Source organism: Gymnogyps californianus, chromosome 5, assembly GCF_018139145.2.
Source record: "Gymnogyps californianus isolate 813 chromosome 5, ASM1813914v2, whole genome shotgun sequence".
NCBI classification, from domain to species: domain Eukaryota; kingdom Metazoa; phylum Chordata; class Aves; order Accipitriformes; family Cathartidae; genus Gymnogyps; species Gymnogyps californianus.
Window position 1 is genome coordinate 69,960,305 of NC_059475.1, and position 23,524 is coordinate 69,983,828.

Below are 23,524 nucleotides of genomic sequence, written 5' to 3' on the forward strand. Positions count from 1 at the left end.
AAAAAAAAGGCCTGATGTTGTTCGCACTGATGAAAGGTTGTACTTAATGCTTGTAAAATGCCAACTAAATACTTGTGTGTTCAGAACTGAGCCAGAATGATAAAATGCTTTGCGGGCTTCATGAGCTGCAAAATTCCTGGTTTGTGGTACGCTTTTGATCAAGTAGTGTATGGTGAGCTTTCCTGTTTTAATTCAGCTCAGAAAGGTCTGCTGGGGCTGTGGCGCTGGAGAGGAGTTTCATGTGTGGAGGGGGTGGTTGGAGTGGAGTGAGCAGCTGAGTTCTCCTTCTGGGAGACAAGGTCATTCCAGTCTCAACCCCGGGTGCCTCGACAGCACAGCACAGAGCATCTCTGGTAGGCTGCAAGGAAGGGGAATTGCTGGTTGGTTTTCTTCTTTATCTTTCCTTTTTTTTTTTTTCAATTTTATATTTTTATTTCCTTCTGTTTTATTTTGTTTAACTTCCGTAACTGCATGTCTGATTTTCAGCTCTGTGTGGAAAACCCCTGAACTGACCAGCCACAGAGTCTGAAAACATATGTGACCTTCTCCTAAACTGCATTTTAGCCCCTTGTTGCTACTTTTATGCCTTGCCCAGGCAGCTCTGCACAATGGTCTGTTGTGACTTACTGATCATAACAAAAAATTTTATCTTTAAAACCTGTTAGGAACTCGAACTGGAAATGCTGGGAAACGACCCCGAACTGTGGCCGGAGAGCTGGCTGCTGCCCCAGGCACCGCATCCGATCCCTTTGGGGTGTGTTTGAGCTCAATCCCAAAGAGAAAAGGAGGAGGACGTTGTTTTGCCCCATGTAGTTCCCTTCACCTTCCCTGGGTTTGTGCTGGATTGGGCTTGTTTTCTAAAAGTGTCTCACTTTAGGGTGCTTGATGGGAAGTCCTGTTAAGCGTAGTGACATCCTTGTTGTCCAAAATGCGGGCATCATTTAGACAGCGCGCCAGGTTTGTATGTCCGTTTTTTATAACGCAAACCATTTGCATACCTTCTGTTCCCTGGTAGAAACAGACAATTGAAAATGGAAACCTCAAATGATGTAGGGTGGTGTTGAGATTTCCAGGAGGGTGCTAATCTGAATCCTGGATGCTCCTGAGCAATGAAATTCATTATGAACACCTAACGCTAACCCTGGGGAGATGGCACAGCGGGGTTGCATAAATGCCTGTGCACTTAGCACGGGGCTGTTTGTATTTGATGTCTCGTTGCCCTGTTCAGCTATTTCTGATCCCATTCGGAGAGGAGTAGGGTGTCTGTGCACTGCTCTGCAGGGAAGACAAAGCTTATTAGCAGGGACGGAGAGACGATGGTTATGAAGGGGAGGACCCTCCTCAAAATTTCTGAGACGAGAAAGAGGATGGGTAATATAGCCCAGGAACAGAGGTGGTACAACCCCTCCTTTACCATAAGCCACTGAGTCTACATGTGTGATTTGCTGGACTCGTAACATTTCCAGGATGGTTCTGTTTGCAGGAATTTATCATCGGTCTCATGCCTTATGTCTTTGCTAATTTTATAAGTGCTAGGGAGTCGAATTAAGGAACAAGAGCTGAAAGTCAGAAGCACCAGTAACGTGGCAATCAGTGCCTGTATCACATTTTAATAACAAAACCCAGAATTTCCTGGGTGTTGGTAACCCAACGCAGAAGAGCAATTCTCACGTCTGCTGCATTTGACTGCAGCTGCGTGATGAAGCACCCCTGTGAAAGACCACTCTTCCAGACATGATGGGAAGACAATGAGATTACTCTGGGTTTATCTGTTTTCCAGTACTGTTATTGCCAGCCATGCTTGGGGTGAGGCTTGCATTTACCATCACCTGCTTGCTTAGCAAATATGAGAGCCAGAAGAATGTGAAACCCCGGCAGATGCTGCGAGCAGTCCAGTAGAAGATGAGGGGGGTGGTAGTATTTGTCAGATGAGTAAGACTTCAGGAAGGAAACCTGGAGAGCTTCATTTCAGCAGGCTCTTCGAGCACAGCCTCGTGATTTCCTTGCGTTGTTACACCGAGGTGTGTTTCAGGTGCTAATTGCAGCCCCATCAGTCGGGGACCACCACGAGGTTTTTAGACATCCCTCCCGTGCCAACGTGCCTGGCAGCTTCGTCCCAGCTCACCTTCTGCAGGCCAAGTGCTGGGTTTCATCAGAGCTGAATTTCCCGCTTCTCTTGTTTAAATATAATTTTAAATGCAGCTGCTATTTTAAGACTTGGCAACCTGCTGATGGCCTGATCTGAAATGATGTTGGTTTGCCTAATAGCTTGGGATTTTTATGCAGTAGGTGTTGGGACTGCAGAGTCCCTAATAGCTTATTTTAGACTTCTGATGGATTTTTAAATAGCCTTCTAGCATTAAGGCAAGCTTTCCTGTAATCTGCATTTTCCAGTAAAATAGGAGCCTGGTTACCTACTGATTTACAGTTTTCAGGAAATCTATTCATGCTCCTTCCCTCCTTTTCACTCTCCCCTGTTTTTTGCCTTCGTTGCCCTATTGAGCTCCACGCACAAGGGAGGCAGCATGACCTCCGGCGCTTAATTGATGGGCTCCAGGCAGCTTCCCTGGGGCCAGGCCAGGGAGGAGGGGGAGCAGGAGGGGTGTAGGGGCATTACATCTGGAAACCTCAGTCCATGCAGTTCCTTGTAGAAAATTGAAACTTCAAGCTGATGCATACCTTTTTCCCTGTGAATAGCCTGCACCGCCAGTGACCCCTGTCAAAGTACACTTTGTTTGGGAAAAAAAATCTTTATGTAAACCTCTCCTTGAAATAAAGGAGAATCAGGCCAGAGAGCAGCTGTGGGTATGCAAATGTCCCATGTATTATATGCTTTGCTACTTGCTGACAGGATTTTTGGGGGATTTTTTTTCCCCCAGATATTTTTCTGTTTACACATACAAATATCTGGTAGGTCACTGGGATAGAACATATAGGAACTTCTAATGCATGCCGATTTTCAGAAAAAATTTCCGATGTTGTTCACATTTCCTTTCCTTTTGTAAAAGTATCTGCATTGCTTACGCTTAATAAAACTACAGTTAAAGTAAGCTGTAACACACCATCCTGCGACGCCCTAATGCTGTGAGTTGGGAATTTGGAGCAACCCATAACTTTTAATGGGATGTCAGAGCATGTGTAGTGTCAAAATTTAATGTGTCCTGTTTTACCTTGCTCCAGTGTGCTGGAGGCACTGCTCATAAATTAAACAGCCTGTGATTAGTGAAAAACTGAAACATTGCCTAACCAGGATTCAAAACAGCTAATGTCTCAAATGGCTTTTTGTAGCTTCTTGTTAAATGGCACCGGGTGACATCAAGCTGAGAAGGACTGCAAGGAGGCAGCTTGGACCTCAGAAATAGGTTGGGCAGATTTGAAAAATGATCTGTGAAATGTGTTTTGGTAAGAAGGTGGCAGGATCTACGTCCTTAGCTTCTGCAAAGGAAAAGAGCCGGCAGGGCGGGTCTGCGAGTTGCGGTGAGCGTGAACGTGCCGTAACCGTGCCGTGCAGTTTTGGAAAGCAGAAATACTGCACTTGGAAGGAGGTGAGAGGATATTTCTGAAAGGAATTGAAGTAGCCCTTCTGCTCTAGTGCTTCCTGGTCTGGGGAGTGCTGCATCATACCTTGGGGAAGACGTGAATCGATGGAAAAGGTCAGAGGAGTGACAGATGAGCCCGAAAGGTTTCTGATGTAGGAGTAAAATGATTCATGAGGATTGTTCATGGCGAAGAGAAGGCCAAGGAAGGGTGCAGTTAATAGGAGCCTTCAGATGGGCAAAAGAAAAGAAGGAGAATTTTTTCTGAAGATCCCCAAAGGATAAGACAGACAGTAATTGGCTTAAATTGCAGTGAGAGATCTAGGTTAGACAGCAAGAAGAGCTGTTTGATGGTGGAGATGGGCAGATACTGAAACAGGAGCTCCAGGGGACAGGGAGCATCTATTGCGGGGAGCTCTTTGGGGACAGGCTGGAGGAGCATCTCTCGGTGCTGGCAGCGGCAGAGCCGGTCCTGCCTCCGGGCGCAGGAAAGGAAGAGCCAGAGCTTACAAGGGCTTTTCTGGCCCTTTTTTCCATGATTCTGTTCCCAGCATCAGTCCTGACCAGGGCTGTGCTGTGGTTTCCTCACAAGACCGTCACAGGCTGAGGTGGCATTTCTGCAAGAAGGAAAAATGCAGAAGAGATCTATTGGAACATACACAGATTAGGTAATTGAGTAACTGAACTGAGAAAAAAACCCAACCCCTCCCCGCCCCCCAGATACCCCAAACCCCCAAAACATAAGCATATATCATATTGGGTTATATTAAGTATTATGCTTTCTAAAAATACAGCTCAAGAGAGTTGCAGATAGACTGCTGGTGTTCGTGTGTGTGTGTGTGTGTGTGAAATAATAATTAGTCTCTTTTGAAAGCAGAAAATGCAAACCAGCTCAGAGGCCATTATTTACTTTATCTTTGCATAAATTCGTCAATGCTGAGAGGAATCTGTACATGTTATTTAAGCTTTGGACTTGAATTCCCATGTACTTACACTGCTCATTTGGTGATTATATTCCTGCCGGATCCAGGAGATCTACCGAAAGAAATTAAAACAGAGTTGAGCCCACTGTGTTTATGAAACGGCACAGCTCAACACCAGTGCAGTCTGCAAGACTGTGAATGGCATGGGCTGATTTTAAATTAAACAGATGAACATGGAATGTGTTAAAATATCCCAACAGAGAGCTTATTTGCCAGCTGTTTGATTGTTTTCCTCTGGCATTATCTGCAAAGCAATTACGCATGAATAAAAACTTCTCGAGATGCTTTCAAGGAAATATTGACCGCTAACATTTTAATTAAGGCACATTGAAGTAGAAACATTTGGATCAACAATAAGGACAATAGCAAAGCAGGTTGGGTTTCAAAAAAGGAGGCTTGTTTACCATCCTCCTAATAACACATCCAGTCTGTACCCTTGACTGAAGTGTCTGTTTAAACTAGCTATATGTATTCATTGCCCCCCCCCACACTTTCTTTTAAAAATAATAATAAAAAATTGAAGGACAGGCAATTATAAAATAAGCTTAGCCCATCATTTACATCCATAAACAAAACATATTTGTGTACTGAACTGTAGCGCTCATGGAGCGGTATGGGATGGCCCTCTTGAGTGCACCCACCTCTTTTCTGGTGACAAGGTAATTCTGCAGGGCTGGAGGGTCACGGGCGTTGCTTTACACCGCAGCATTTCTCCATCATCGCTGCTGAGATGAGAAGAGGTAAATGTGTTCTGCAAGCTGCGGGAGAGGGAAGAAGAGACTGAGCAGTTGTCTTAGGAGCTCGTCCTGGGTGTTACTTTATGCAGGTTTGTGCCCTTGCTTCAGCTTAGCCGCAGCCCGGTAAAGCTGACGTGGTGGGTTTGAGTCTGGTAACTGCGCTGAAGGGTTAACGGGAAAATGAGTCCTTTCCTGTGCAAGGAGAGGGGTGGTTTGACTGATCAGGAGTAGTCCAATATCCACCATCCCCCTGAAGAAAGAGAGTTTGGGGACTGCTGGTCTCACACACACTATGTTTCTCTTTCATCCATAGGATCATGATGGTAAACAGTTTTCTTGGGAGTGCTACCACACCTGATCCGTTTGTATGTGGTGGGATAGGTGTGCCCACAGGTACATGTCCTCGCCTGAACCAGTTATTTCAATTCCTTTTTTTTTTTTAGCACTAGGTAGAAAGGAATGGGCACTTTGAGAATGCGAGTAATTAATCCTGATGCAGACAGGTATCGCGTTGAGATGAGACTCACTCACCTGCCTTTTCCTGCTCTTGTGCCCTCACCGGTACTTCCCTGCAAGCAATGTCAGAGTCACCTAGAAAAAACTCGGTACAACATCTCTTACAGTGGCAGTGGCAGTTTAGCATATAATGGGTGGCATCTTCCTGCTTTTTTTAATATCTACAGTAAGTCTTAAACTAAACAATTAGACACTTGGGTGTAAGAGGAGGAGTAACTCATGGTGCTTATATTTTTGTGAAGTATTTAGAAGCAAAACAGCTGTTCATAGGCAATCTGCACAACCGCTGCTACTGTGCATGGCTCATGCCCTCCAACAGTTCGAGTCAAGCAAGCATCACTTCAGTTTTACACGGCTGTGACATTGGAGAGATGACGCTGGAGGATTGTTTCGGGGGAAGTTACTGGGCATTAAAGAAAGGTGCAGTTTATTAACAGCACGTGGAGACCACCTTCATGCTGTGTAACTTGGTCTGTTAAGAAAATAGAGTTGCTCCTTCTCTGAGGGCATGCGGCACTGGCACAGCACAGACTCACACCAGCCTTCCTGGGCAGGAGCTCTGCTGGATGGACAAGCCCTAGGGATGTATGTTTTTTTGAAAGGTTTGTCTTCTAATTCTGGAAGTTTGGGGTTAGGTTTTTGGTGAGCAGCTCACCAGGACAGAAAAAACTTAAACCAGAGCAGGAGAATCTCGCAGCCCTGGTCTCTCATTGAAATTTATGCTGAAAATGTGAATGTGCTTTGGGAAACATTGAGTAGAAGGAGACAAATAACCACCCTAACATGTAAAGATCCCAAGGAAATCAATTACTAGAAAAAGGTTGGGTTTTTTTGTTCCTTTTTTTGCAAGGGAAAAAAAAAAAAGGACAGCTCTGTGCCTGTGAGAATACTACCACTTTAAATAAGGAAATCACAAACTGCATCCTAAAGATGTTTCAGTGGGTACCATTTGAAATTCAGCCTACATTCTCCCCATCCCTCTCTCCTGCAGTGCATGCCGTTATTCACAGTATCTTCTTCCTTACTTGAGGAAATCCTCCAGTTTGTCAGTCATCGTGGGATGGCAAATGTTGAGCTTTAATAACCTGCTTGAGGCTGCCCTCTGCGTGGAGATCAGCACGGGACCTGGAGTCCGATCAAAAGCATTCAGCCACACCTAATTCTCATCGGTTTGTGCTATGGGTGATTTGGTGATGACCTGATTTTTACAAGTGTGGTCATTATTTTCTGGATTAGACCAGCATTGTATTTAGCTTTTTAAATGAGCTGTTATGCATTAGGTACGGGAGCGTAGGTGGTAACAGAAGCTGAAAGTGATGATGAGTTTAGAGTTAATCAGTTAACTAGGATCTTCTGGAATCAAGCTGTGACCTTCTTTATTGCTTTTTTATGAGTTTTGGGGATGGGGAACACAGGCAAAATACATATGCCATCTTAAAAAAAAAAACTTCTTTGGAAGACTGGTCTAGAATATTAAGGATGCTAGACTATGGATATTTTAAAGGAAACACTAGCTTTGTTTGCATGGCTATTTGATCTCTGACTTTGCTAAAAATACCCCAACAAAACCCAAACATCCCTCCAAAAACAAACAAACAAACAGAAACATAGTATTTTATCAACATTTCTGATTTTGTTAAATGACATATATGAAAAATATTAGCCACATGCTTGGACTATGTTTTTATTTATTTCCATAACTTAATTATGGAGGAACTCAAGGAAAACAAAGACACCTTGAGGAAAGTCAATACTAGTCAAAAATACTATGTTTTCACAGGGTTGCTTTTTTAATCCCTATAACTCAATGAAATCGGTATCTTGAAAGGAGACTTGGAGCAATTCAACTGGCTGTGCATTCGAATTAACCTCTTATTTAAATGCATCAAGGGGCATATGGCTCTTAGTGCTGCAAACTTTGCTTTCTGCAGACTACTCTGTTGTCTCCCTCCCCTCCCATTCTCGAAGTTTTCTTAGTGGCTACGCTTGCTCGTGCTACTGCTTTCTCTCTCTCCTTTTACTTAGAAAATGCTGAACAAAAAATGAAATTCTGTTAAAATAGTGCAGTAATTTCATGAAGGTTCCAGTGCAGCCCATAAGTGTTTGCTGGCCATTTTAAAGACTATTCATTATTCTCAAAGAATTTATTAAGCATTATTTAAGCATATTTTATTATTTTTTAAATAAATGAGGAAAAATAAATATTAACCTATTGCATGATTAATTTTATAATAGAATGAATAGACTATTTCAGTTGGAAGGGCCTACAATGATCATCTAGTCCAACTGCCTGACCACTTCAGGGATGACCATAAGTTAAAGCATGCTGTTAAGGGCATTGTCCAAATGCCTCTTCAACACTGACAGGCTTGGGGCATCGACCACCTCTCTAGGAAGCCTGTTCCAGGTTTGACCACTCTCTCGGTAAAGAAATGCTTCCTCATGTCCAGTCTGAACCTCCCCTGGTGCAGCTTTGAACCATTCCCACGAGTCCTATCACTGGATACCATTATGTGGTGTAAGGATACAATGGATAAGGGGATCTGTTACTCAAAAGTGTATGTGGATCCAAGTATATTTTTATTTTTCAAGGACTTCTTGGAGCTGGTATCTTAGAAAAACTTGGACACAGTACTGAGCAACACGCTTCTAGTTTACCTGGCTTTGAGCGGGGGGGTGGATAGGGTGATCACCAGACATGTCTTCCACCTCCACTGTTTGATGATTCTGTGAAGCCTTGTAATTACTGAATTGCTGCAAAATGTATATTGCACTTTTGTATTTAAACTGGACTAAGTTGTAGATTGAAAAAAAAAATTGAACTGTCTTTGGAGATTTTAAGATGCCATGTATGAAGATTTTCTTGTTGCTGGTTTTATATATACTGAATCGAAAAGCTTTCCCATATCTTTGTCTTCACTGATTATTCAGATCTCTCCAATTTCCTTCAATGGGAGGAAAACGAAATAGCTGTGATACAGGGCAGATTAGAGGAACAATGAAATCCAAACTCAGCTCACAACCTATGAGTTCTCAAAAAAAATTGCTATTCACAGTAGACCAAGGAGGTTTATATGTAACCTCCTCTTTTACATGCTTTGCATATAGTAGCATCAGCTGATCATATATTAAATAGCTGATGGACTAGATTCCCTGATTTTTTGCACAGCATCAAAGAAAATCAATCTTGCAACCTGAAAGGCTTGTGCGTGTGTGACGTGCGCTGTTCAGCGTGAGAGACCTTCTCTCGGAATCAGCCGTGGAAGTAAGAGGAATTGACATGATGACTTTCCATCTTCCCAGACGTGTAATCGTGCAGCGTGTCCATCGTCTGTGTCGGCTCTCAGTCCGTGTAAGTGGAATGGGTGGAAAAAATAACTTTGAAATATACGTGTCCCTCCCATTTTGAGCAGACAGATATTGAGCATTCTGATGAAAATTTTTGTTGACTTTGATTCGGAAGTAAATGAATGGAAGTTGACAAACTCTACATATAAACCTCTTCCATTTACCATATCTTTCTGGGAGGCATGTTTACAAGCCAGCCTGTAAAGCAGAGGTTCCTTCCTGGTATGCACACTGCCAGAGATTTTGTAAGCCTGGCCAAAGTCACGTGGGAAAAAACCCTAATAAATACGCAGTTTGCTATTTTTTTACCCAAATGAGGTGAAGAAGAGCAGGAAGCTTCATTCTGGGTCTGTGTGGCCCAGCAGAGCTGGGAGTTGCTGCTGTCGCTGTCACTGTGTAACTAAACATCCCTGCTAGGATGGTGACACAGAGGACAGTAAATTTGGGCGGCACATGTTTTTAAGGGTAACCAGGCTAATTCCGCAGCTCTCAATGCTAACAGGAGCTCATACCATGTGATAATTGTTGGTTTGCGTGGTCAGAGGCAGGAGTCAAATTCTGTACATCCTGCTCATCAACTGGACCCTTTGGTTGTGTTAATTGATCTGGCACAGCCTGGCTCTCTGGGGTCACCGAGCTCCTGGCCTGTGCACGGTTCGACGCTGCTGCTTGAGCCATTGCTGCAAACGCAGAAGTTCATTGGGGAGCCTCCAGCAACGTTACCGTCTTCCCATGTGGATGCAATGTTGGGAGAGACTCCTGGAGTCTGTAGGAGGAGTGTGAGTCAAAAGCTTTGATGCTGTGGGACTTAGCAGGCTCCTTCTTGGCTTCCTTTGCAGAAGTCACTGTATAGGTACAGGACCTATACAGTGCCAAGATACCCGTATAGGTCTTTGGAGGCTCCCAGCTGCTATGCTGGCTGTTGGAGGGGTTGCTGTAGCTGTTTTGTTAACATTTCCCCCATTTCCAGAGGTACAGTTGTAACTGTCCCAGTGATTTGGGGAGCTATTAGGGTAAGGGTTGCTAAACTGAAATGAGAACAAAGTGAGCAACTTCTCGCATCTTGGGATAGCCGTCAGGAATAAGGGGAGTCCTTCCCTGTAGCGGATGCTAATTAAGAGACTGCCAGAGCACTTGTGGGGAAATAAGGCATTCAGTTCCATGTATATAAACTGATATCCAATGGTCGTGTTAGTAATAATAGTATCTACAAGGAGAGCATGAATAAAAATCTCGCTTTTCTTCAACTTCAGCAGAATCATTTGTCAACTTCAGTGTCATTCACTTCAGTTTCAAAACTCTTGCAAGGAAAAGCTCAGTTTCATTTTCTGAATGACCTTTGGCTAATTAGCATTGATTTGGTAACTATGTGTTAACACATCAGTGTAGATAGTGCTGCTAATGCCTGAGTTTCGACTTGCTGCATTTTTTTCGCTCTCTCTTTGACTTGAGGAGCTATAAATGCACTTTCAAAGGTTTATCATTCTTGGGAAACTATTTAGCAAGTATTGCTAGTTGTTACAAACTGAGAAAGAATGGTTAAACCTCAAATTTACCGACCTACTTCCCGTAAAGCAGTCAAATATCTCAGAATAAGATCCTGGGTGTATACTGATTGGAATATGTGTTTTTCTTTAATTCTTCATCCTCTGCTCTAATATGCTTTATATGTGTCCATTTCCACGGGACATTAAGTGTTTCGTGGCAGTTTCATAACAAGGAACCAGCTAATTTAGTCCGCCTTTGAAATTCTAGAAGGATCAGGAGAAAATGCCAGAAGGTCTGTAGAGAGCAACTGAAGAACTCAAAAGAGAATTTCTCTTTGACCAGCATTAGTTTGGTAGGGCATCCCCAAAAATCCCTTCCAAAAACTCATAGGGAAGTGATAATGCTGCGCTTGATTGAGCCTCGGTTGCTGCCATGGATTCGCGTTGCACAGCAAGAACCTTCCCGCTCATTTCCCTTTTCTCCTGCAACTTCAGATTTATATTCTAACATGTCCAGGCAAATAAATCTGATTGCAAGGGAGGGATCCTTTAGCTTGTTGATTTTTTTTTTTCCTTGCAAATCATAATTAGAGCATTGAATAGCGTAGCAAGTATCTTTATGTGGCTATAAATAAAGACGCCTGTTTGATTTTGCAGCTGAAGCAGGAGTGCTTATTCTGGGTGAGAATGCCAGCATCAAGCCCCTCAAGGTTTCTGGGGATGAGGGGATCCTGTGTTTCGTAGGAGATGGAAACGTGAGCTTGAGAGCCAGGCACCGCACTGACAGAATTCCCCAAGAGCCCCGGGCATTCATCTGAGCGCAAAATTTGAAGCAGGCTGGTAGAAGTAATATTAACTTGTTTGCTGATTTAAAAACATGTGACATCATTAGGATTCATTTCCTCCAAATCCATTTGTGCCCCAGCATCCACCAAACCCTCTGCACGGCTCCCTGCGAGCACCCGTGGAGGTGCAGATCGCTCTGGCTCGTGTTAGCCTTGTCGAACTCCTGGTCATCTGCGTGTGCATCAGCACCGATGAGAACTGGCCCTGTCTGATCCAGACCGCGTTAGTCCGTGTTTGACATTAGGTAATTTAACAAGAATAAACTCTGTTTAGAATATATTACCGGAGGCTGAAAATACAGCAACGTAGCTTAAGTTGGTGAGCGCTTTCTCAGGTTGTTGCCTGTGCCTTTCCATTGCTTGCACTCGCCTCTGTTTTGGGGCTATTTCATGGAGTTTGGGGCTTCTGGAGGCTTCGATTGCACTGTCACCGCTTGCCAGCCAGTGCCGACGCTGCTGCTTCGGCAGCAGGGCAGGTGGGAAGACCTGTGCTTTGCTTCGGAGTAGGGAGCCCAAAGCACCGGCTTTGGGGATGGGGGAGCCCCAGAGGGAGCACCCATCCCGATGTGCCAGGGATGAGCTCTCCAAAATCACCTTTGGAGAGATTTGCAAAGGCACAAATGCGTGCCTGGTAACCCATTCCCACTGGGATGCAGAGATGTTTCCCCTCCTGATGTCTCCTCTAGACACCCAGACTCAAATGCACAGTCCTTGCATCCTCTGATTTCTTGTTCTTTAGGAAAAGAGAAAGACTCACTGCTCTGTCTGTCTTGCATGTGCGATGTGCTGTCATTTGCAATGTGACTCGGAGGCTGAGCACCGGGGAGAGGCCCTGGCCTGGGCTGTCTCCCAGTGTCATCCAGCCTGGGGAGGGATACTCAGAGGCTGGCTGAGGAGAGCAGGGGTTTGGCTGTGGCTGCAGCCCGCTCGCTGCTGGCATTGAGTTATGCTTTTCTGTCTGCAGTTCTGTTAAAGGTTTTTACTGGATTAGGGATGCTCCGAAAGGGGCAGTTTTTAAAAGATTCAGAAGTAGGATTATTTTTCCATTAGGTTCCAGTATGTACATGTGATTATGTCAATTATGGGTGAATATTGTCATGAGACTAATACACTTAAGTTATGGTACTACAAAGATGATACTAGGGGATGTATTAACACAGAACACTGACAGACACAGTTTGCGTAAGAAAAGAGATAATAGATAGAAGTAGACAGACAGAAAACAGGGAATCATGGGAATGGTGCTGGTCAGCAGGAGCGAGAGCGGCCACAGCACACCCGCCCACCTTGCTATTTCTGGGTGTCCAAAGACATAGACCCTTTACAGTAAACACTAAAATAACTAATACATACTGATGACCTTGCTTGTGAAAATTAAGAAGTGAAGATTAAGTATGCATGCATGCAGGAATGGAAATGCAAAATTTCTATTGGGATCAGCCAAGGAAGATTTTTATTTCCATGTTGAGCTCATTTCAATGATGTTTAATTAGCCCTGAATAACTGCTGAGGAAGTACCTTGCAGAATTTGTTCAATATAATACTCCTGACATCAGTATTTTTTAACTAAAGAAAAAAGCTTACAATTAATTACAAAGTATTAATTCCATAGTATTACCTGGCTGCGTATGCAGATTTTATTTTCCTCCTTGAAAAAATCTAGTAAGAGTGCTATAAGGTTATTTGAATGCCTTTTATGCTGTTCCTTTTCTAAATTAAAACTGTCTCTAACACATGATAATAGCTCTAGTTAGATCAGTCTGAGATAAGTACATGTCAGATGAGGTTCAAGATAATTGATGCTGTAAATATCCTTTGAGTGGAAAGATAGACCGTATTAATGGCTTGAAAATTCAGTCTGTTTGTAGGAATCTGATTTGAGCCATAATAGAAATAGGCCTAGATTATATAAAGCACTGAGTTTACGGCTTACGATGTCTTTCAAATTTGCTGTTGCTAACTGCAAGTACTCCCCTTCTGCCGACTGTACGTATCTGAGAACTTCCTTGGCATATGGTTTGTTTTGCGGGCTGCTTCTCTGGCAGGTGAGGTTTTGCTGCTGTTCTGAAGAGATGTAGTGTGGGTTGTCTCGTTATAACCAGAAATGCACTCCTTCACTTAATTTCCTTTATCTAAGGAGCAAAAGGTGCAGAGGGAGGCTCAGCCCTGGGAGTCAGCACGTGCAGGGCTACCAGGAGCACTGCAGAAGGCATCTGACCAAACAGCTCAAGGTCATCCACCTGCCTAACTATACCTTATTTTGCATTATTGGAGTAACAGATTTAATAAAAGTTAGATTCTTACAGATTTGTGTCCTTCGTCCCCACACCTCCAGCTCCCTTCCCTCTCCCTAAGATTTGCTGGTTCCCGTAGTCTCCCCAGTAGCTCCGTGATGACAGGCTCTGCAAAGGGCACCCATGAGTGCCCAGGGCCAGGGTGCTCGCTGCATGCCTGCTGGCCACGATAAGCTCACGGTGCAGTGTTTCCCTCAGCTAATCGGAGCCTTGCTCCAGTGCCCGCTTCTCCCCACGTGCATACACCGATTTTATATAACGTGCTGGAGGTTAATTATCTTTGGGATCTCAATCCCCATTTGAAATTTTGCTAAAAGAACCTAAAAAGCTCAGAAGGTTTTGGGGAAGGGAGGTTTGGCAGATGGGCAGTCAAATGCAATTATCTAAGGAAGCAAATCTTAGCTGCTCTTTGGGATTCAGCTGCATTTACATACTATAATAATGTTTTGGTATGAATTTTTACTGATGATGCAAAATTGATGGGCATCATCAGTATGGAGAGAAGCAAGATGTGGACTAGATGGCCTCCTAAGGGTCCCTTCCAAGGTGGATGGGATTTTAGCCTATGCTCCTAAAATGAACTGGCTGGGGGATTTCTTTGAAGTCAGCAGAAAGACTTCACTCGTCTGGGTTCAGGCGTGGACACTAAATATTCTGGGCAGGTTCATTTTCCTCTTCCTCTTTGCTGTAGTTTTGTTTGATTTGTCATCTTCATTTGCCTCCAAGGAGATTCTTACATGCCCTCCGCTTTTCATCATCCACTCACCAATATTTATTTCCTCTAGTCCTGGCTTTCTTTTTATTTCTCTTCCCCTAAAATGCATATTTTGTATTCTGTTCAAGTAAAACTGGGAAAAAATACCATCTTCTTTAAGAGTAGAGATTGCGAGAAAGTATGCGGAGCATTGGTGAGATTTCTGTACTGACATTTTTAATGGTAAAGACTTTAAGGCTGGAAAATAAATGTGGATGTTGGAAGACCAGAACATATATGGGGCGGGGGGAAGGAAACCTGGTGCTTTCTGTTGTATAGGTATGGACTGTCAGATACATGTTTTTTTACTGAAGTAAAATGGTTTTGTGCTCATTTTAGAACATATGAAGTCCAGAAGAAGGCAGTAAGAGAGCAGTGGAGTGTTATCAGGAGCCCCTGCTCTCCAGGGCACCACTATTTGCACTTGATACGTTCAGAATGTAGTTTTTAACAGGGATTTAAACTTCATGAGTAGTGTCTGGAAGAATTCTACTGAAGCCATTAACTGGAGATGGATGTAGTCTAGAACTAGACCTTCTTAACCCAGTTTGGTGTTCATTACTTCAACAAAATTAAGTTTCTTTTCTTCAAAAAATGAAGAAGCAAGCATTAATTAGGTTTGGGATTGTGCAACCAATAATTACTTACTTATCATGTTAAAAAGTCCTATTTGTAACAATTTTCCTAGTAATGTGTCATGCATGTCAGGTGGCCTTTAGTATTAGTGCCTGTTCCTCCTGGCTTGGTTGGTAAATCCTTTTTTCTGTTATAATGTAATATTCTGTTCTGTTTCTTTACAGGTACAGAGAAAATTAAAAAAAACCAAGGTTACCTGTTTATAAAACAAAGATAATAACAAGGCAGTTATTGCAGAATTCCTCCTCAAGCAATTGTATATATTGGGATAAGAATTTGTGTTTCTTGAAGACTGTCCAGCTCCTGTATGCTTATATCTGAATCTTAGTTCATAAAAGGAAAATAAATCACTGGAAAGTGAAAATCCTGTAGCAGAGTCATACATCACAAGGACTTTTGTAACTGCTGTCCTGTTACCCAGCTGTCCTTTCAATCCCCTCAGTGCAAGAGCGGCTTTAACTCTTGTTTCTTACACGCTTTGTTTGTGGGTAGTCGTGGTTCATCAGCATTTTGCACAGCCGTGTCCGGCAGGGCGGGCAACCAAAGTGTGCTGACGCTCCGGTATAGCCTAATGCGAGTGGCATGAAAAGATAGTTTAAATAACTTAATGTCTTGATTCAAGTGTACTTGATTTAATGATAATGATCTGGAATTCTTTAATCAACTCTCTCTTTAATTACATTTTTTCATAGAATTTAATACTAGAATTGACCACGACATCAGCCTAGTTTGACCTCCTTTATCTTACAGCTCTATGTTGGGTTTTTTTTTGCAGCTGTTCTTATATTGAATGTAATAATTTGTATTTCACTAAAAAGAATCTGGTCTTGGTTTGAACAGATGAGGAATCCTCTGTATGCCCAGGTAGCCTGTTCCTCTGTTCAACTGCTTTATCTTCAAAAAAATAAGCCTGATTCTTTCCCATACTGAATTGGGTTTCCTTCAGTTTCCAGCTATTGTTGCTTGTTGTATATATTACTGGTAGCCAAAAGAGCTCTTTTGTACCTGCTGTTTTCCCACCATGAGGTACTTACATCCTATAATAAAGTTACCATTCAGTCTTCTTTTCTGAGAAATTAAATGCATCTTGCTCTTTACATCTTTCACTGCAAGCCGAAGTCATAAGTACTTTCTCTAGTGCATAAGTACTTTTATGTTGCTCTTTTCTTTGCCCTTTAATTTCTTAATGTTGCTTAACAATGGCTGACACCAGATTAGGATCCTGTACTCAGGTCACCAGTTCTATATGTGAAAGAAAATTATATTCTTACTCTTAGTGCACGCAGTGATCCCAGCAGTCCCATCTATTTCAGAACTGTGCTGAGACGTCTTTGCTGATGTCTCTCAGACCGTGCCAGGGTACAGCCTTGCGCTGTTAACCTCTATTATAAGTCCATAGATGTATATCGTTCTGTGTGAGCATCCGACTCTTCATTATTTGGAAAATCCACTGATCTTTATTAGTGTATGCACATGCGCACGCATGTAGAAATGCGGTATTGTAGTAAGCGTTGCTGTTTTCTGCTGTTTGTCCTGTAAATGCAAAATCCTCAGCACCAGTGTATCTGCTGTCCAGGCACTCCAATGCTAATTTAGTCTCATAAATAATGAGAATTGGCTAAGTTTGGTGCCCTTGGATAAACAAAAGTATTGCTGCCCTCTTGCAGGGCTGTATGCCCTGTGCCATCCTCCCCGTGTCCTTAGGACATGCTGGTATGAACAGTTCATCCAGTGGGTGCAGTTTATATGGGTTTCAATCAGGTGCATTTATAACCTCATCAAAAAAATAAAGCCAACGTTTACTCCGTAAAACTACATCACCGAGTGTTCGTTACATTTCTCCTCTTGGAGTCTTTGTTGATAGACTCCAACCCTTGGTAAAGCATCGCAGGCAGAAATGGTCTCGAGCTGCGCGGGGTATTGTTGACTACTAAGGTCATTCTGTTTATCCTTTTGTGTTTAGGCATGTTAGCAGCCTTCTAGCGTGTGTTTGATCTTCCCCAAATGGTATTGGAAATCAATATAAGCTCATCAGGGGTCTCCCAGGGTCACACTCTTAGTCTTGTGGGAGTAAGGAAGAAAGGCTTGCTTTCTTACAGGATCTGGCCTTGTAAATGATGCTTGCTTTCTACTGTTGTGTCTGTACTGCACATGCAATATGGCACTGCAGATGCACAATAAATCTCTTTAAAGGGCTGTAGAGGGAAAAAATATCTTCTGTGGAGCTCCAGGTAACTTGGCTCCCCTGATTCCAGCTTGTTTGGAGCTCTTGTGTCTCCACACTGCCTGTACTAATGGATGGCGCGCAAGACAGCTCATTATCCTTTCCATAGGTATGCAAGAAATACATATGCGTTAAATTTTTGTGCGTTTTCTGAATCATGTGTAACTGCTTTGTATCACACAGTAACACAAAGCACTTCAAACCCGCATAATTATTGATAGCTTGTGCTAGGTCAAGGAGGCTATAGTAAGGAAAATAGCATGAAAAACATTGTACTTTTGTATTTAAGAATAACTTACGAGTTAGGCAGGCTAAATATATGCGTCACTGCTGTCTCCTCTCTGGGTGTCTTGATGAAGCAGTTTCAATCAGTTTACCAGATGCGTGTTTTATTATTATCCTGACTTCCAAGCATCGCTTGCTTTGAACATCTGAAGACAAAGGCAGCTAATTAACAAATGAAATCAGCAAGCTGTGTAGTCCCAGCAGCTGAAAAAAGATGACATAGCAAATATAGTCTGTGATTCTGCTCTCCTGTTTGTGTATGTGAAACTCCTCTGGAGCTCAGGTGAGGGTTGCAGGAGATGGTCCGTGTTTCCTACTCGCAGGCAGTGCGATGCCTCCAGTGCTTTGCAGTTCAGCATAGAGAGGATTTTAATAGCGTCTGACACGCTTGTGCACCTTCCACACCAACATGTCTGACCATCGTGATGCAATTCACAGTGCATTTAGAGCAGACCCATTTTGAACAGCTTATACTGGGTTTTCTGTTTGTTTGAGAGCTTAGGGATGTGTGAAGGGAATTCCTCCAATACAGTGTTTAGCATGCCTGTGCCATCTGGGTTTCGGAAACTGTTTGGTTCAATTCAAAGATTAAAGACTGAAAAATTGAACCTAATGGTGGCATAAACCTCTGTGGAAAACATACTTCCCTAATTATTTTCATTTTGATTAATAGACTTTAACTACATGGCAACACCCATGACTTCCGTTTAATTTAAAGAATGATTAGTCAGTTAGCTCTTCATAATTTGATCCACCCAAAATGAAAATTTTAGTGTTTTTTTTCTCTTGTAAAGCACTTCAAAAATTCATCTAGTTGAGCTTCCTAATGCTAAATCTTTCTCCATTGCAGTAAGATCTCCCTGTCTCTTCAGTGATTTCCCCCCTTTCCTCTTCCCAGGTTACCTGCTGTGCAATACCTGAAGTCCATAGCTTCCCTCAGACTGCTGAGTGCCTGACTCTTCCAGTGCTTTTAGGCGACAAACACCCACAGATACTTACACATATGCACAGAGCTTTAAATAGGTTTTTTTAAACTCTATTTGGAAATTTGAATATCAATTAGTAACAATTCAATTAGAGACTGAAACTGGAGTTCTGGAGAGCTTTGACAAGTGAGCATTAATGCCACCGAGATCAGGTGACTTTAAAATAGCCTGTCTAAAGGCAATGAATTTGGCAGTTGCATGCCTCCATTGTAATAACCCTGCAGAATACCTTGGCAGCATTATAAAAAAAGCATACTTTGTATTATGTTTGCAGCTCTCGCACTGCCTGAGCAAAATACAGTCTTATATAACAATCCAGTAAAACATTTGTCTAACCCTGCCCAACAGCGGGGCAGGCAGTTGAGTGTTCAGTGAAATCTCACAACAATTGCAAGCATTATTTTGTCTCCTATTAGTGCTGCTGCTTTTGCTTTGATGCAGCTGTCGAGATCTTTCCAGCACTGCCGATGGAAAAAATCAGTCAAGTTCTGCGGTGCAAAATTTCAGTTAATTGACCATTATGAAATGCTTTGGCAGAGGGCTTGCCGCATTTGCATTCCCAACTTAAATTTCTTTGAGGTTTCTTTATGCTCTTATCAAAAGCCATCCCCTGTCATAGTACAGCGCCATGCAGAAGGAGGGTGCCTGCTTCTCTCTGTCACAGAGGAGTACCGGTGTCGGAGGGGGTGAGCACACATCCAGCATGGACCCGTTGCAAGAGAGCAGGTAGCGCAAGCAAGCGATGGCATCACGGCTCATGATATCATGGACTAATTTAGATTGGAAAGGACCTCTTGTCCAACCTACTGCTCAAACCAGGGCCAGCTTCACAGTTAGGTTAGATTGCTCAGGCCTGTGTCCAGTCAAGCTTTGAATGTCTTCAAGGACGGTATCCTGCAGCCTCTCCAGGCACTTGTCTGATTGCACGGGGAGTTTGTTTTCACTTATAACCAGGAGGAATTTCTCTTGGTGCAACTTATATCTATTGGCTCATGGTGTTTTTTTCTGCTCTTCTAAGAGTTTGCCTTCATCTTCTCTATAACTTCCCAGCAGTCAGTCCAAGACAGAAATTAGATCACCCCTTCATCTTATCTTCTCCAGGCTGGCCAAACCCAGCTCCCCCAGCCTCTGTTTGTGTGGCACTTGCTCCAGCCCTCCGATCATCATGGTGGTCTGCTCTGCACTCGCTCCAGTATGTCCGTGTCTTGACCTGGACAGGGTGCTCAGGATGTTGTCTCACAGGTGTGGGGTAGAGGGGAAGAATAGTTTCCCTGGACCCGCTGGCTGCACTCTTGCTGTTGCAGCTTGGAATGTAGTTGGCCACTCTCCACCAAGACCTCCAAGGCCTCTTCTGCAAAGCTGTCTTCTGGCCAGTCAGCTTCAGCCTGCCTTGTGTCAGGGTGTTGATTGCCACCTTACACTGGCAGGCCTTGCCTTAAGTCCTTTTTCTAGGCTTTAAGTGATTTAGTCTGTCTAGTCTTGATTAACTTCATCAAAACGAAGCTGAGACAAGACTTGGACTTCTTGTGTATTCCACCTAAGGGGCTGCACCTTCATCTAAGAGTGAGAGATTCGAGGAGCGGTCTCCTGACCCAGTGTTGGAGGCTCTTGGCTGCCAGTCATCCTTGTTTGTGGTCTAAGGATGTGCTTTAATAAGCAGATGCTCGAAAGCATTCATGTGTGAGATGTTCTGTTGTTCATCAAAATATAGGGAACAGGTGTTTTGGCCTAGAAATTGAAGCAAGCTAATTTCCTTCTTTTTATTTTCTATTGCATGAATAGAAGACATAACATTTCAGCAATCTCATCCCTTTTCAAATGCTACTGTGATTTAAAATAACCTTTAAAACAAAAATGAAATCTCATTAGAAAATGCCATCCTAATTTGGAGCAACGGTTTCATAATTTGTTTCTGTGATATTAAATTAAATGTTTTGTAGAGTAGAATGAAGGTAACATTTACTTAGAATCTATGCACTATTATAAGATATCATTGCTTGAATTATTCCAAATTCTGGAACAAGTTTTGTTTCTAATTAATCAAGAGCCTCTCAAGCTTTATTCTTGTTATGTAAATCAAAAGGTAAGCATCTAAAGAATAATTTGTAAGTGCAAACTGCTTTTCAGTGTGGACGTTTGAAACATGCTAATCTATTCAGATTGTTAATGATGGGCTTCCTTTAATAATCCCACGTGCCTCTGCCTCACCTCTAGTTTATAAAACTATCAACCCCCCAAATTTTTTAAGAACTGCTATGCTGACGGTCCATCTCGCACAATACACTGTGGTGGTTACAGTGGTGTTTGGCTGGCACTTGGGGAAGGACATGGGAGCAAAAGGCATGTGATGCTTCCCCAAAAAGAACTGTCCTTCTTTTCAACACCTTTGAAAAGGGATCAAGCGTGCAGGTGCCTTTGAGCATGACCATGTTCTCTTTGACACCGGTGTTCATGCTAAGATTTGAGCATTTGTTCTGCATTTCACTGAATCGTGGCCTCAAATAAATCTGATGAATTGACATTTGGATAGTTACTCACACAAGACTTTGCAAAAATAAGGTTAAATTTGTGGATAAGTAATTAATTAAACACTACTTAAAGCATTATTTATATTTTGTTTTAAGGAAGAAGCACGGCTGATAAGGTTCTGAAATTATTTCAGTCAAGGCTGAGTTGCACATGGGAATGTGATGTTGCTGTGTGCTTGCAGACCAGATCGGTACAGGTATAATTAGGCAAATTGTTCCTACTCTCTGTGGGTAACAGCATCAGTGCCCGTATTGTAACTGTTGGAGCCAAACCTGGACGTGCCTTTGAAACATAGGGGCTAGACTTAGAGAAGCAATTTCCCCTTGGCTGCCAGCCCTTCAGGTAGTGTAACTTCTCCCTAAAGCTCGCCAGAGAATTGCTTACCACGTCGTTGGGAGGTTGAGTGTTTTTAACTAGTACGTAGTAAAAATAGCCATTGCTTTTCTTCTAATTGTACCTTCAGAGAAAGCTCATAATAAACAATAGGAACACCCTGCAAAGAGGAATCTACTTTTTCCTGATGGAATAAAGCCCAAATTAATTAATTAGGTGTATTCACACTCCAAGGGCTATCGTTATTTCTTCCCTATATAAGATGAGTGAATTCTGTTGTGGGATCTAATTTTCTTTGAGCTGATGCAGTGGGAGTAATTATATGATATCTGTATTTTAATCAAGAGAAGTATGTTCTAAAGCCTGTGATGAATTTACCTGCTTGAAGTTAAATGCATGTAACTAAAAGAAGGGAATATGCATTAAATTACTGTATTAAATTGCCGCTTTAAAGGAAAACAGCTGCATGCACATGATCTATGTTCTAGTGGATCCTACCATTAGGATGCAAATTAGTCTGTCTATTTATTTCCAAAGCTTTGTAAACTATTTTGTTTAAGAGACATTTAAATTAAAATCATACACAAGAAACAAGTAGTAAAGATGAAAACCAGATGAAACCTAAGTATTAGTGGAAACATAACAGAAATGTAATTGACGTTATCATATATGATATTGTATATATTGTTATATCCAAAAGCCTGAGTTGTAAACGAAGATCCAGTAGTGCTAGGTGCTGTGCAGATGAAAACAAACTCTAAAACTGAATTCCGCTGCGAAAGTCCCAAAATGTACGTTTGTGGCTTTTAGAGCTGCATTGCCTCTATTTTGCTGTTGACTTGTATCCAAGGCGATGCGCGCGCTTCCCATCGCAGAACCATCATAGAGTCAACCGAAGCCTGACTTTATCTCGGTCGTTCTTTCTGTCTTTCCAGATTTGGACGATCCAATAGTAACAGTCCACCAGAGCATCGGGGAAGCAAAAGAGCAGTTTTACTATGAGAGAACGGTGTTTCTCAGGTGCGTTGCCAACTCCAATCCGCCTGTTCGGTACAGCTGGCGACGCGGCCAAGAGGTATTGCTGCAAGGGTCTGATAAAGGAGTGGAGATCTATGAGCCCTTCTTTACCCAGGTAGGAATGAAAGTACATTATTTTTTCCTTCCTTAGGCTACTTGCACCAGGTTCTTTGTAACTGGATCTGCCTGCATATCCCTGCTGGGTTTGTGGTGTGGGTAAGTGGACATGCCCTACAGATAACTACACCCCGGCACAAATGCACCGTATGTTATTATAAGACTTCCTAATATAAAATATGTCTTCTAATTTTTTGTAAAATGATGAAATAGGAAATTATGGGAAGATGCACAGTGAGTGCTATCTGCAGGAGCCCCTTTGAAGTCATTTTGCTTGGGCGCTGCAAGCGCAAACCTCTGATTTGACTGCTATTCCCTAATCTTTTCCGATACAATGCAAAGTGATTCCGCACAGAAGTTACAGCCTAAAAAGCTTTTCAGGAAGGCTAAACTCTATGGCAACTCCCTGTGTTGTTTTTTTTATTTTATTCTGCCTTTCACGTCTTTGAATATAAGTTTTTGTTCCAGAATTACACACTTAAAAGATGAGGTGGCAAAAATGGAAAGAAGTGCTTTTTTAAGTCTTCCGACTCTCGCTCACAGCCACGAAGGCAGACTGGGCCATCAAAAGAGTCTGTCAGATTAGATCAGATTAATTTATTGTTAGCACATTTGCACAGTCTCAGAATAAAAAGGTGGCATATCCTATTGTCTGTGGACAAAAGTGTGTGATGGTGTTCGCAAAAAGAAAAAAAAAAGAAAAAAGGAGAAAAAATTGTTTTGGAAAGCCTCAAGCAATAACGAGTAAAGACAGAGGTGAAAACTGCCTGGTAATTTGGTCTTCATAGCAGAAAGCAACCTGCAACTTTCATAAATAATTTTCAGCTAATGATTTGAGAGCACCTTCATTTTTTTCTTTTTATTGTACTTGACAGCTTTATATTACTACAGTGGCCT

General features: G+C 42.5%; 1 protein-coding gene across 1 annotated transcript in view; it reads left to right on the plus strand.

Annotated features, from left to right (window-relative positions):
* The first annotated feature begins 22,510 nt into the window (after positions 1–22,510).
* Positions 22,511–23,524, plus strand: part of LOC127017211 (MAM domain-containing glycosylphosphatidylinositol anchor protein 2) — a 187,960-nt gene continuing 186,946 nt past the window's right edge. The window contains exons 1-2 of the mRNA XM_050898185.1: positions 22,511–22,568; positions 22,662–22,726. The gene's annotated coding sequence lies outside the window, so the exon portion shown is untranslated. The remainder of the gene's footprint in view (positions 22,569–22,661; positions 22,727–23,524) is intronic.